The 14380-nt window shown below is 43.4% G+C and overlaps 1 protein-coding gene across 12 annotated transcripts in view; it reads right to left on the bottom strand.

The window, feature by feature from the left end:
• The window catches only part of TTBK1 (tau tubulin kinase 1), a 134783-nt gene that overhangs the window by 59044 nt on the left and 61359 nt on the right, over window positions 1-14380 (bottom strand). The gene's annotated exons all lie outside the window — the stretch shown is intronic.

Genomic DNA, 14380 nt, shown 5'->3' on the forward strand with positions numbered 1-14380 from the left:
GCCCTCCCGTGGAGGGGTTTTGATAGATAAAGATTTGTTGCTGAATTAGTCAGGCTCAAAGGAATCTCAAGGCTTCTTAGAGAAGCTGAGAACAGAATCTGCTGTGAGAGAGAGGGGCATTCCTCAATCACCGGGGTCCTGGCGTGGCGTGAATCATTGGACATATCATCAGTGAGACTCCAGCGCATGGACAGCCCACGACACTCGTTTAGCGAATCCATGCTTGGAGCGTGGATGCGTGATTAGAATATAGTTACGTATATAAGGAGACTTGTTTCTGTAATAAATGGCTTTAGCGTGATTCACATTGAATCGACTTGTTTTGCTGAGTCCTTATTTTGTTTCTACAAATGGTGACCCTGACGTGATACTCTGAACGGCGTACCACTGAGGTCGGGGAAAAGCCTGGAGCGGCCCAGCCGGAGGCGGATCAGCTGGACTGAAGACCGGGCGGAGGTCTTCTTTTTTGAAGAAGTCACCGTAAAGGGTGAGTGGCTGGGAGCGGGAGGAGGGAAGAGTGAAGTTATGGGGCAAAATATATCCTCGAGGAAGAAGCTATAGTTAAACTCCTCCTACCTATTCTCTCTATGAGAGGACTTAAATAGGAAGAAAGTAACATATGTAGACTATTAATTCGGTATAGAATTAATGGCTACCCAAGAGAAAACGAGAAGGCTTTTAAACGTTAACTTTGGGACGATAAAAGGCAGAAATTATGGAATAAGGTCAGCAATGGAGATGATAAAGAAACTAAATCACTAGCGACTACTTGGAAGCTTATATTGTCCACTTTAAAAGAACTTAAGGCCGAACGGGCTGCCGTTACTGGAATTTTTACAGCGTTACAGCCTGATAAGAACTCTAAAAATAACTGTGAAGCTTACCCAGTTCGTGTTTTTGATCCCCTTCCTGCCCCAACCCCTGTTGTGCCATCGGCACCCCCAATGATACAGCAGTCTGGGGCGGGGGGAGGAAAATCACTCGGCAGATGGGCCCCCATACCATCACACGACCCTGAAGAGACTAAGCAGTTCAAGGAACTGGAGTCAGATAATTTGTCAAAAGAACTGGTGAAAGCTGAGAATGCTAAAGTCGTAAATAAGTCTAATATCAGTCCTTTTACTGATTCCTGTCCGCCTTTACCGCCTTCTACCCCTCTAACTCCTACGCCAGAGAAGAAGCAGTCGCTGGATAAGAACTGGGCAAAAAAACTGTGTGAAAAATCAGATCAGCTATTAGCGAGTGAATCCAACAGTCAGCAACGCGATCATGCTGATCGTGACGGGAAAGGGGATTCGTTGAAAGGGGCAGGTATCCCAGAACTCCTGGAAGAGACACTAATTGACACACCACAGCTACAGACACGATAAGTTTCTGAAATCCTGAGGCAGTCAACAGATCTTGCATATCAAGCTATGAGAAAGTTGTCTGAAACCAACAAAGCAGCCAAATCATTTGCAACTATTAATCAGGGTCCCAATGAGAATTACACGCAATTTATTGACCACCTTCAAGAGGCCATCAGTAAGCAGGTCGAAAACGTAGAAGCTAAGGAAGCACTAGTGTTGAGATTAGCAGTAGAGAATGCTAATGTTTGCTATCAACATGTTATTTGCAAGTTTTACAGTACATATTATGTGCTCCTGTGTATTGCCTCTCTGAAAATCAAGCAGCTTGTCAGGAATGTGAGTTAATTGTTTTACTAGTTGTTTTTAAGTGTGCTGTAAAACCTTCTCCCCGCTTTTCCCATTCACGCTGTTCCCTGTGCCTCCCCCCCGCCGCCTCCTTCCCTCCCTCTTCTCAAGGTTTTTACTTGCAAGATGGGGTCAGGAATAATTGTTTTCAGTTGCGTTCCTAAAAAATCAGTATTGGGAGGTGTTTTAAAACTTAGGAAAGCACTCGGAATTATAAGGAAGGAAGATCTTGTTAAATATTGAAATCAGTGTTGGCTGCTGTATAAGTTAAATGATTGGGAAAAGTGTCGGGAGAATAGAATCTTGTTGCGATTAATGTTGTTTTTGAGGCCAGAAGAGCAGGACAAAACAAATCTCATCATTAAATCATTTCAGACAGTTTTACAGATGGGGCGATTTGAACTTCAACAAGCTGAGAGAGTTAACTGATAACATGCAGGTCACAGTAAACTTGCTGAAGTCTGCAGGATGCTTTCCTTATTAACCTGTTTTCTTTGTGGGTATCTGTTTAAGCATGTTGCAATTTTGGTAGGTCTGTGCTATATGGTACGATAAGTTCCCAGTCTGTTAAATCATGAGAATCCGTTGACTCAAAATGTGCATTTTGTGATAATACAGAAGATCATGAGTAATTTAGTTCTTTACTGCGTGAATGTGATGGTAAAATTTTGTGTGTAGTAGCTGTTATCTTTCTCTCCAGCATGCTACCTTTGTTCCACCGTTCAGACTTGCGCAACTCTGTGACAGGCTGTGTATCATCTCGGTGTGGTGGATTTGGCTTTTCCATACGCACACCATGTAAAGAATCCTGGTTTTGGTATAACAGCTGTAGCGCACCAGATGAGACACTGAATACAACACAAAAACAAAACAAAGAACAAACAAAAAAACACACAAAAAAAAAAAAAAAAAAAGCCTTGCCCAGTGCAGCTCGCTGTGGCTGCGGGGGGGCGGGTGCCGACTGGGCTCCCGCACGCACTGACTTTTTTTGTCAGGGACACCCAGAGGTACCTCCGCCTGGCTGAGCAGTAAGCGGCCCAAAGGTGCAATGCAAAAATTGAGATATTGTCTTAAATTAGTGTGACTGTGATCCATCTGCATATTTGAACTGGGTATTTGGTTTTCACATCTGAGCTCAGTATTTTAGTTTGCATATTCATATTTGGTACCAAAAGAATCTTGTTTGGGGAGATAATTACAAAATGGGAACCGGTTCCACTGCTAAAATTCCACCTTGCTCCCCCTTAGGATGCATCCTTACACATTAGAGTAATTGCTTATATTGTTAGACAAGCATTTAAATTGCTAAAATGCTATGATAGATGTGAATTTGGAAAAGGTTGTATTTAAAAGTTGCTAGAGTATTAACTGATTTAGATTTAGGAAAATAGAATAATGGATTGATGTTTATTATACTGGTTTATACTGTTTTTTGACATCTCTAAATTGTAAAAGGTAGATGGAGCTGAGGAATGTAACTATTGCTGAGCTACTTGAAATTGCATATAAAGTGTATTATGGCTGGAATGAAATGGAAAACAAAACACCAAAACATCCCAGGCCTGTGTGCAGCCCATTGTAACTGAGAAGTTTCCCAGAGCCTCCTACTTCGTACCAGCTGCGTGACCTTGGTTATATCTAAAACTGCAGCAGGAAGAGAAAGAAAAAACAACTGGAAAAACCTGGCTGCCTGCTTTTAAAGCAGTGAAAGGGGGGTTCTCTCTCCCCCGCACTGCAGCGATGTAATACTGAATGGAGCAGTCCGAGGGTGAAGTTTAAAGGCATCCTTAGCCGACCCATAGTTCTAATGAAACTGGGAAATTAAACCAAAAATTTGTTGATAGACTTATTCTGTGGTAATTAATTGTAAGAGACTTCTTAGTAAATTCACCATGCTAGTTTTTGAGGTCATGGGAGAGAATGAAAGAAAGGCCGTTTTTTGAGACCAACAGAATGCCAAATTTGGAACAAAGTTTTAATACATGAATTCTTATAGTTGCCAGAAAGTCCTATGCCTCTCTTAGGTTAAGATTTGTTAAGTAAATTGTAAGCTCAAATAACGTTTTCTGAGAATTCTGTTTAGTTGCATGGCCTACAAGAAGCTGCTGGGATGGTGCAGATCTGCTTGCTGCAAGTGAGAAATCTCCAAGGAAATTTCAAATGCTGTATTTCCACTAATATTAACAGCCAATGTTTCGATAAAGCATTAGCAAGCAGGTGGTGTACCTTCTGTGAAGAATGGCAATTTGAACAATCAGCAGGAGATTCAAAAGGGTTGGTGTCACCATCAAAATTTTGGTTTTTTTGACCATGGGGCAAGCTCCGTGGTACCTAGTCTCCTCAAATCAGATGGGCTTCATCCTTCTAGGGAGAGCAAGAGGACTATAGCCCATAAATTGGCAGGGCTGATCAGGAGGGCTTTAAACTAGGTTTGAAGGGGGAAGGGATTGAAACTGGGCTCTCCAAAGATCAGCCTAAGGATGGAAAGCCCGAATTAAGAGGGAAATCAGCAGCCCACTTGAAGTGCATGTACACTAATGCACGCAGTACGGGCAACAAACAAGAGGAGCTGGAAGCCATCGTGCAGCAGGAAAGCTATGACACAGTTGCCATCACAGAAACATGGTGGAATGACTCATATGACTGGAGTGCTGCTATGTGTGGCTACAAGCTCTTCAGAAAAGATAGGCAGGGTAGGAGAGGTGGAGGGGTGGCTTTATATGTTAGAGAGTCACTCGACTCTGTTAAACTTGAGGTCAGCAGTGACAAGGTTGAGTGCCTGTGGACCAGAATCAGGGGGAAGTCCAACAAGGCTGACATCCTCGTGGGTGTCTGTTATAGACCGCCCAACCAGGACGATGAAGGAGATGAATTATTCTACAAGCAGCTGGCAGATGTCTCAAAATCGATGGCCCTTGTTCTTGTGGGTGACTTTAACCTGCGGGATATCTGCTGGGAGCTCAATACTGCACAGAAGAGGCAGTCTAGGAAGTTCCTAGAGTGTATAGGGGACAATTTCCTTCATCAGCTGGTAAATGAGCCCACCAGGGGCAAGACCCCGCTAGACCTACTGTTTACAAACAGAGAAGGGCTGGTGGGAGATGTAGTGGTTGGAGGCCGCCTAGGGCATAGCGACCATGAAAAAATAGAATTTTCAATACTCAGAGATGCAGGGAGAACCATTAACAAAACCTCTACGCTGGACTTCCGGAGGGCAGATTTTTGCCTATTCAGAAGTCTAGTTCAGAGCATACCCTGGGAAACAATGCTCAAAAACAAGGGGGCCCAGGAGGGTTGGACATGCTTCAAGCAGGAGTTTTTGAGTGCACAGGAACAGGCTATACCAGTGTGCCGAAAGGCTAGCCGGCGGGGAAGACAACCGGCTTGGCTAAACAGGGAGATTCTGAATGAAATCAGAAATAAAAAGAGACTTTACCGACTGTGGAAAAAAGGGCTGGCTACTTATGAAGAATTTATGGAAATAGCTAGATCATGCAGAAAAAATATCAGGGAAACAAAAGTGCAATTTGAAGTTAATTTGGCCAATTCTGTCAGGGATAATAAGAAGTCCTTCTTCAAATATGTTAATAACAAAAGGAGGGCCAAGGAAAACCTCCATTCTCTGTTGGACTCTGAGGGAAATATAGTTAACAAAGATGAGGAGAAAGCTGAGGTACTTAATACCTACTTTGCCTCATTTTTTACCAGTAAGACAGGTGGCCCTCAGGACAACTCATCTCTGGAGGTGGTTGACAGAGATAGGAAACCAAATAGGCCCCTTGTATTCCAGGAGGAAATGGTGATTTACCGAGCCATCTGGATCCTCACAAGTCTATGGGACCAGATGAGATCCATCCTAGGGTAATGAGGGAGCTAGCAGAAGAACTTGCCAAGCTGCTCTCCATCATCTTCCAACAGTCCTGGCTCACTGGGGAGGTCCTGTATGATTGGAAATTGGCCAATGTTACCCCAGTCCACAAAAAGGGCTGCAGAGCTGACCCTGGCAACTACAGGCCTGTCAGCCTGACCTCAGTGCCTGGCAGGGTTATGGAGCAGGTCATCCTGAATGGAATCACACAGCACCTTCAGGATGGACAAGGGATCAGACCCAGCCAGCATGGGTTTAGGAGGGGCAGGTCCTGTCTGACCAACCTGATCTCCTTTTACGATCAGGTGACTCACCTGGTGGATGAGGGGAAAGCCGTGGATGTCGTCTGTCTGGACTTCAGCAAGGCCTTTGACACTGTCTCCCATAATATACTCTTGCAAAAGCTGGTAGCCCATGGCTTGGACAAGTGTACTCTACGCTGGGTTAAGAACTGGCTGGAGGGCCGGGCCCAGAGAGTGCTGGTGAATGGGGCTGCATCTAGCTGGCGGCCAGTCACTAGTGGTGTTCCCCAGGGGTCAGTGTTGGGTCCAGTCCTGTTTAACATGTTTTTGGCGATTTAGATGAGGGAATTGAGACCATCATCAGCAAATTTGCTGATGACACCAAGTTGGGAGGGAGTGTCGACCTGCTGGAAGGCAGGAGGGCTCTGCAAAGGGATCTGGATAGACTGGAAAAATGTGCTGATTCCGATGGGATGAAGTTCAACAAGACCAAGTGCTGGGTGCTGCACTTTGGTCACAACAACCCCCTGCAGCGCTACAGGCTGGGCGCAGAGTGGCTGGAGAGCAGTCAGACAGAAAGGGACCTGGGGGTACTAATTGACAGGAAGCTCAACATGAGCCAACAGTGTGCCCAGGTTGCCAAGAAGGCCAATGGTATCCTGTCCTGTATCAAAAATAGCGTGGTCAGCAGGACAAGGGAAGTGATCCTTCCCCCGTACTCTGCATTGGTGAGGCCACACCTGGAGTATTGTGTTCAGTTCTGGGCCCCTCAGTTCAGGAAAGACATTGAAGTGCTGGAGCGGGTCCAGAGAAGAGCAACACGACTGGTGAAGGGACTTGAACATAAGACCTATGGGGAGAGGCTGAGGGAGCTGGGGTTGTTTAGTCTGGAGAAGAGGGGGCTTAGAGGTGACCTCATCACTCTCTATAACTATCTGAAGGGAAGTTATAGCCAGGTGGGGATTGGTCTCTTCTCCCAGGCAGTCAGCAATAGGACAAGGGGGCATGGGCTTAAACTCTGCCAGGGGAAATTTAGGCTGGATATTAGAAAGAAATTCTTTACAGAGAGAGTGGTCAGGCATTGGAATGGCCTGCCCAGGAAGGTAGTGGACTCGCCGTCCCTGGAGGTTTTTAAACTGAGATTGGACATGGCACTTAGTGCCATGATCTAGTAAACGGACTAGAGTTGGACCAAGGGTTGGACTCGATGATCTCTGAGGTCTTTTCCAACCCAGTTGATTCCATGATTCTGTGATTCTGTGATATTATGATCAGATAGTCAATGCATAGATAAGGTAAAACTATGAGATATCTCTTCCATAGTAATCTAAGTTTAGCAACTGATAAAGTTTTAGAAGGGATATTAAGGTTAAGCTATTGATCTTTTAAATAGGTTAAGATAACTTTTAAAATATTAATTCAATTATTAGTATATGCTGATGGTATTAAGTATATTACTCTATAAACTGCGCAGTTATAGATATTTAGGAGGTTAAGAGAAAATATTGTATTAACTTGTCTGGTTATTTTGAATCTATCAAAATAGTGTGTTGATAAGGTTGTTATAATGGAATTAAGGTTTTAAGAATAGGCAGGTAGTTGTTTCATCTTAGTAAGTAAGGTTTAACTGCATTATATGTAATTGTAATTATGTTGTTAATCACGTGTTCTGTGTTGCAGTATATTTCAAAAATGATTCGCCATGCGGTTGATGGGGCCTGACTAATTCAAGAAAAAGAAAGGGGGAAGTGTGGAGGGGTTTTGATAGATAAAGATTTGTTGCTGAATTAGTCAGGCTCAAAGGAATCTCAAGGCCTCTTAGAGAAGCTGAGAACAGAATCTGCTGTGAGAGAGAGGGGCATTCCTCAATCACCGGGGTCCTGGCGTGGCGTGAATCATTGGACGTATCATCAGTGAGACTCCAGCGCACGGACAGCCCACGATACTCATTTAGCGAATCCATGCTTGGAGTGTGGACGCGTGATTAGAATATAGTTACGTATATACGGAGACTTGTTTCTGTAATAAATGGCTTTAGCGCGATTCACATTGAATCGACTTGTTTTGCTGAGTCCTTATTTCGTTCCTACACCCTCCCTATTTTCTATAGCTGTCCTTACCTTTTCCACAGCACACTCTGTCCCATGGGTGCTATTTAGACCAGTCTCTGACCTGCACCTACGCGTTGTATTACTCTTCCCAGTGACTACTTGTGGCAGCAAGTGATGCTTCATGAATAAATATATCCCTTTATTGGTCTAAATTTATCACCTTTTTCACTGAGTATCTTGTTCCTTCGTAACCAGGAAGAACAAGAGGCTCTCTCATTCACTTCTCAAGACTTCATAGTCTTTTGCAGAATTTTATAAAATTCCTTCCATTCATCTTCTTGCTCAGGTTTTCATCACAATCTTTTCGATCCCTCTTCATGTGAGTTTGTCATCACTGTCTTCTTAGCACTGTTTACACCTGTAATACTTTCTTTGAAACTGGATGGGTGGTATCGTATGCACCATCAACTATTATCTCATCTAGATTTCACAGAATCACAGAATCACAGAATGTTAGGGATTGGAAGGGACCTCAAAAGATCATCTAGTCCAATCCCCCTGCCAGAGCAGGAACACCTAGATGAGGTGACACAGGAAGGTGTCCAGGCAGGTTTTGAATGTCTCCAGAGTAGGAGACTCCACAACCTCTCTGGGCAGCCTGTTCCAGTGTCTGTCACCCTCACTGAGAAGAAGTTTCTTCTCAAATTTAAGCGGAACCTTTTGTGTTCCAGTTTGTACCCATTACCCCTTGTCCTATCATCTGTATAAAGGCATTAAAAAAGGGTTTGTAGCTGTCATCATCCTATTCCATATGGACCATAAAAATTACATCACCAGATCAATGCATTCCATCTGGTAACCTGCCTCCAGTACTGAAGAAGGTGCTTCTAGATATCCTGCAGTAGGGTACATGTAGTTGGGCAGATGTAGCTCCCATGCATTCTGTTTAATCTGGTATGTGCAGTGCTCATTTTTAAAAGCTAATAGTGTTGGTTCAGACCCCACACACTAGAATAAATACTTGAAACTCTCTTAAAGAACAAAATCAGTAGAAATGTGGCTAGCTGGAATGTTGTTAGGAAAAGTCTACACAGCTTTTCTAAGGGAAAGTAGTATATCACCAACAGTGTTCTCTGCAGCATTTGTGCATAAAGACAAGGGCAACATGGTCAATACAATACACCTGAATTTTCAAAAACATCAGCCCATGAGAAAGTCCAAACTTCAAATTACACTGCAAAAGACAATGCAGCTCTCACATTTGAGTGGTGGCAATTACACTTGTCCTCTGAAGAGGCAACAAACTTTTAAAGACCTGCACACATCAAGAGCTTTATGATAAAACCTGGTCAAAAGTTGTGTTTTCAGTTTCCTCTCTCCTGTTAAACTATTTGTCATATCATGAGACAAGAAAGTTTTGAGATCAGCCTAATTCAGAACCTGATTTCCTTTAGATCAAAGTTTAACTGTGAGACTCTCAGTGTTTAAAAAAAACTTTGGCATGAAAAGCATGAAAATGTCGATTTAATTTTTTCCTCTATTTATGGTATTTATAAGCAGCACAGTAAACAGATAACTAACAGAGCTGTAGCAGCTCTGACAGCAGTTAGCAAAACAAAGGTCTGAAGTGGCCCAGAAATTTTGCCCAGGACAGCATGGGCCTGACTGAGGCTGCAATGATGGTGGTGATGGGTCACCAGGCCTGGTCCCCAGCAGGGGCTGACGCAACTGTCTTTAGCACAGAGGAGGCCCCAACCCAGAAAAGCCCCAAAGGAAAGATGTGGCCATGCATATGGGCTTCAGAGACCACCTTGTGCCTCTGCAGTGGCTTCATTTTTAAGAGAAGTACTCTGGTTGAGGTGGGGAGTTGGCAAGTGAAGGAGCTGTGGTGAAGTGGGAAAGGAAGTGAGCAGACTGTGTAGAGGTTGTTTCAAAAAGATGGACACAATTTGAAACCACTGTATCTCTGCAACCACAAACCACCCATGAATGACACACTGCCTCAGCGTTGGATGGGTCACATGAGACCACAAGATTTGGCACTACACTCTTGGCCCCCAAGATCCCCAGACTTTATACCCTGTGACTTTTTCTAGTGAGGATACATCAAAGACCACTTTGAAATTGGGTCCATCTTTTTGAAACACCCTGTAGTAACAGGGATGGTGAACAGAATCTTCACAAAGCCTTTGAAAGTGAAGATCATGAACCCTGCAATGCAAGTGAAAAGGGACAACTAGTAGTTATCCTAAAAGGAGCAACAGAGGAGGGAAGCCAGCAGCAGAAGGGAGGTTCCTGGCTCCACACACAGGTCTGCAGTTGCAGAATAAATCTAGTAACCTGGGAACTGGTGAGGAGGAAAAAGACCTGTCAGGGAAGCCAGCTGAGTCTGTACCAAATGTCCATATCAAGAAGCAAAGGTGAGTGATGGTCACTGAAGACTCATTCCTGCAGGAAATGGAAGCCCCATCTACTGGCCAGACTTGATGTCTCAAGAGCTTTGTGGCTTGTTGGGGGCCTGGATATGAGACGATAAGGACAGATTGCCAAGGTTTGTATGGCCCTCTGATTACCAGCTCTGCATGGGAGCATCAAAAGCACCCGTTTTTTAAGAGATGACCTTGAGTATTATAAGAATTACCACAGATCTGGGGACATGGGGGCCCAGATGCTACTCTCCTAAATCCTGCCAGTGAGTGGGAAAGCCTTAGGTGGATGCATCCTGCAAGTCAGCACTTAGCTATCAAAGACAGCCTTTGGCTTCTATGACCATTTCCTCTTTGAGGAAAAAGGACTGTTGATAAAAGAAGGGACCCATCTGACAGAGTGGCAAAAGCAACTTCGTGAAGGCTTTGCATCTAGGCTTGCTAACCTAGTGAGTAGGGCTTAAAGTAGGCACAATGAGAGAAGATCACCATAACCTGAAGAGAAATGGAAGAACAGAGGCCGCAAGGAGGTGCCCCAGGAGAGGATGACAGAAGCTCTCAGCCTCCCCTGGGAAAGCAGCACAACTGGTGGTCCACCTCAAGTGCCTGTCCACAAACACCTACACATGGAAAACAAATGGGAGTTGTTACTAGTACATGTACCACTGCAAAACTATGATCTCACTGGGATTATACAGACTTGGTGGGACAGCTTGAGTGCTGCAGGGAAGGGAAAGTAGGACTGGGAAGGCAAGGAGGTGTGTTTGGACAGGAGTGGCTTGAATGTATAAAGCTCTCTTTGGAGCAGGTGTTGAGACAGTCACTACTGATGGGTAAGTGATCAGAAGCACCTAACACAGGTAGCATAATGGTAAGCATTTGCTACTGACTACTTGATCAAAAAGAAAAAGTAGATGAAGCCTTCTTTAGACAACTGGAGGAAGCCTTGCAATTGCAAGCAACGGTACTCATAGGGGGCTTGAATAACTCTTGTGTCTGCCTGGAGAGGCAATATGGCAGGGTGAAGCTATCCAGGAGTTTTCTGATGAGCACTGAGCAGAACCAGCAAAAAAAAGAAATGAAGGTTCAGAGTCACAAAAAAATGGACAACACTGAGCAGGAGCACAGTTTCTTCTCTCCAGCACTAGATCCTCCACCCAAAGTTTGGAAGTCTCAGATTCCTGCATTCTCACCTGACAGCAGAGTACCACAAACACCGCGTATTTAAGCCACAGGTAGAATGGCAGCAGGCATATTGAGATCTCTCTCATAGAAGCTTTACAGCTGTGCACAAAATTAAGACATATTCCCTAGAAAAGGAACCTCAGGAGTCTCACAGCCCTGAAGATTGCCCTGTTTACTCTGACTAAGTAATTTTTTCACTCTCTGTTTCAGTAGATACCAAGTATTGAGCACCAAAAGATGTTGCTAAGGGTAATGGACCAGGAATACTTGGTGAATTATAACTGACAGTACTCCCTTGAGAAATGGGAAATCTCAGGTCAGACATACCCTGATGAATACAGATCACAGATCTTAACCAGTATTTGCCACCTTGCAAACAGGTTAGAGTGAGGTTTGGAGGGGCAGGGAGAAGCAGTAAAGAAATCTGCATCTCCTCTAGGAGTTTTGTCAAACTGCCTGTATTTTCCTTCATTTCCCTGTTCTCGCAAGTGTTTGAAAACAAAACCATCTGGAAACATTCATTTTTTGTTTTGCACTGGCAGTCCATCCTGTTTATCATAATAGCCAGAGTCCCTCCTGCTAGCCAGGATGTTGACTCTGATTCAAATGCCAGAAATACTGATGGTAGCCAAAGTAATAAACTTCAGACTGGCCCTAAGCAGTTATTCACACACAATGGACACCAAATGTCTACCTGACTGATGCACATCTGCTCTACCTGTTCAAAAAAGTAACTATCAAAGACTGACTCCTACAACCTGAGAGAAAGAGCAAGTAGTGACACTGTTGAGAACAGCTGAGTTCCCCTGATTACTAACAGAGGGAAAAATTGTTGCTGATGCTTCCTTACACACTTTATAGCTCCAACCGTCTTCTGTCTTTGTAGTGCAATCTGAGTTCCTACAGACTGTTATCCAGAAGATTTTGCAACAACTGCCAAGGGTAAAGTGGTAGAGGGGTGAGACTGTTCCCAGGAAAGCGAATCTGTGCAACAACTTTTCTCCAAAGAGTAGCATTTGTACTAGTATTAGCATCCCACATAAGGTACATCAGCTTTCTTTTCCTAGAAGCAGAGAATAAATTCAGATTCAGAATACGTTTGGATTTAGTTAAGCCAAGTGGCCCATAACTTTACAAATGCTGAGCAGTCAAGCTGAACTGTCAAGTAGCTATTCTCTGTAAATACATACAAACAAAATACATGGTACTAATCACAAGCTTAGAAGAGTAAAAGCTCCCTAGGTAAAAGCTACTGTGGTAGCCCTTGAAAGAGGGTCTGGAAAGTCAGAGTGGTGACAGCTGAGGATGAAGAAACTAATGCTCCATGAAGATTATGGAGAGTAGAAATGATCCCACCTCAAAGCTTTAATCAAACTCTAGAAAATCAGAATGAGACCTTTCAAGTGACAGCCTATGCTATCTGCCTACTAAGGAGGTCCTTGCCTTTTCATATAAAAGAAAAAATCATACTGTGTGGGATCACACATACATAAAATCAGTGCCAACACAGTCTCCAGAGGATTTTGCTCCACCGAATCACTGGCTTTTCCCTTTTTCAAAATAGAAAAGTGACCATAAATAAGAAAGCAAAAGCTAAGTTAAAAAAACAACAACAACAAAAAAAAAAAAAACACACAAAAAACCCCACAAACAAACAAAACACAAAAAACACCCAAAAAAAACCAACCAACCAACCAACAACAAACAAACAAAAACCACACACACATAAAAAAAAAAAACATCACCACCACCAACAAAACCACAGCATCCTAAAGACCAGGGCCATTATCTGTGTTACTAGCAAGTCATTCAGAGTTTTTCTGAAAAGGCAACAAGCAAGACTGAGGTTATGAATTTCAGAGGATGTGAAAACAGCAAATACTTTTTACAGTATTATACATAAATTATGACAATGCTTCTGCAACTGTAGGAAAGTGCACAGTACATGCTTAAGCAGAAAATGTCTGTAAATAAATGTATACAACTGAAAGCAAAATTCAGACATGCTTCCAGAAAAAGAGAAAGTGAGTTCCTTCCCCTGCCTATCTTGTGTATTATACCTCAGACCACATCACAAAACAGCTAGGCTCAAGATGACCATTGGAACTGTATTTTTCATGGATGAAGGAACCGAAAGAGAATGGAGAAAGAAGAATCTGCCTTACTGGCTTTAAATAACCTTTTTGGTGAAATAAAATATAAAGTTTTTCATTTAAAAAAACAACAACAACAACAATAACAACAGCAACAAAAAAAAAACACCTCATTTCACTTGTCTTTATACCACACTTCAACCCCATCGCCTTCCTAATTCTTGGTGCATGATTTGGGCAGCAATCACACCACGCTTCTCCAGGCAAATGTCTCAGTCTGCTAAGTGGGACTCAACAGTGGTATCAGGTAGCAGGGACACAACATAATCCAATAGCCTGGTGACTGTAACATAATGTCAAAAGCAATTGAAGTAATTTTTGCCAGAAACCTTCACTACCTGAACCATGGCATGGGAGAATAGGGTATTGGGCATATGAGACTACTCCATATGATCCTCCCGCATCCCAAACAAACCGAGACTTTTTACCATGTTCAGCAGAGCATACTCCCACCCCTCTGGGGATCCTCAGATGTTTTTTCAGGAAAATATTATGTGTTATTATTCCTTCCATGACATCCATCTGTGTCAAGCAAGCAACCATTCACCGGAATGACCAGAATTAAGACTGACCTTCTCATAGTCATGCATCCTAACAAAGACTCACCTCACCCACACCAACCCAAGCAGGACACAGCTTGTGAGACACAGCTGAAGAATATTTTGTTCTGAAAAATACTAAGGCTGGACGTAGTGCTGTTTCCAAAAACAGAGCCTGGGAGTACTCTCTAAGGATGGAGCAAAGTAAAAGCAAACTTTAAA

This window comes from Columba livia, chromosome 3, assembly GCF_036013475.1.
Source record: "Columba livia isolate bColLiv1 breed racing homer chromosome 3, bColLiv1.pat.W.v2, whole genome shotgun sequence".
Lineage (NCBI taxonomy): Eukaryota > Metazoa > Chordata > Aves > Columbiformes > Columbidae > Columba > Columba livia.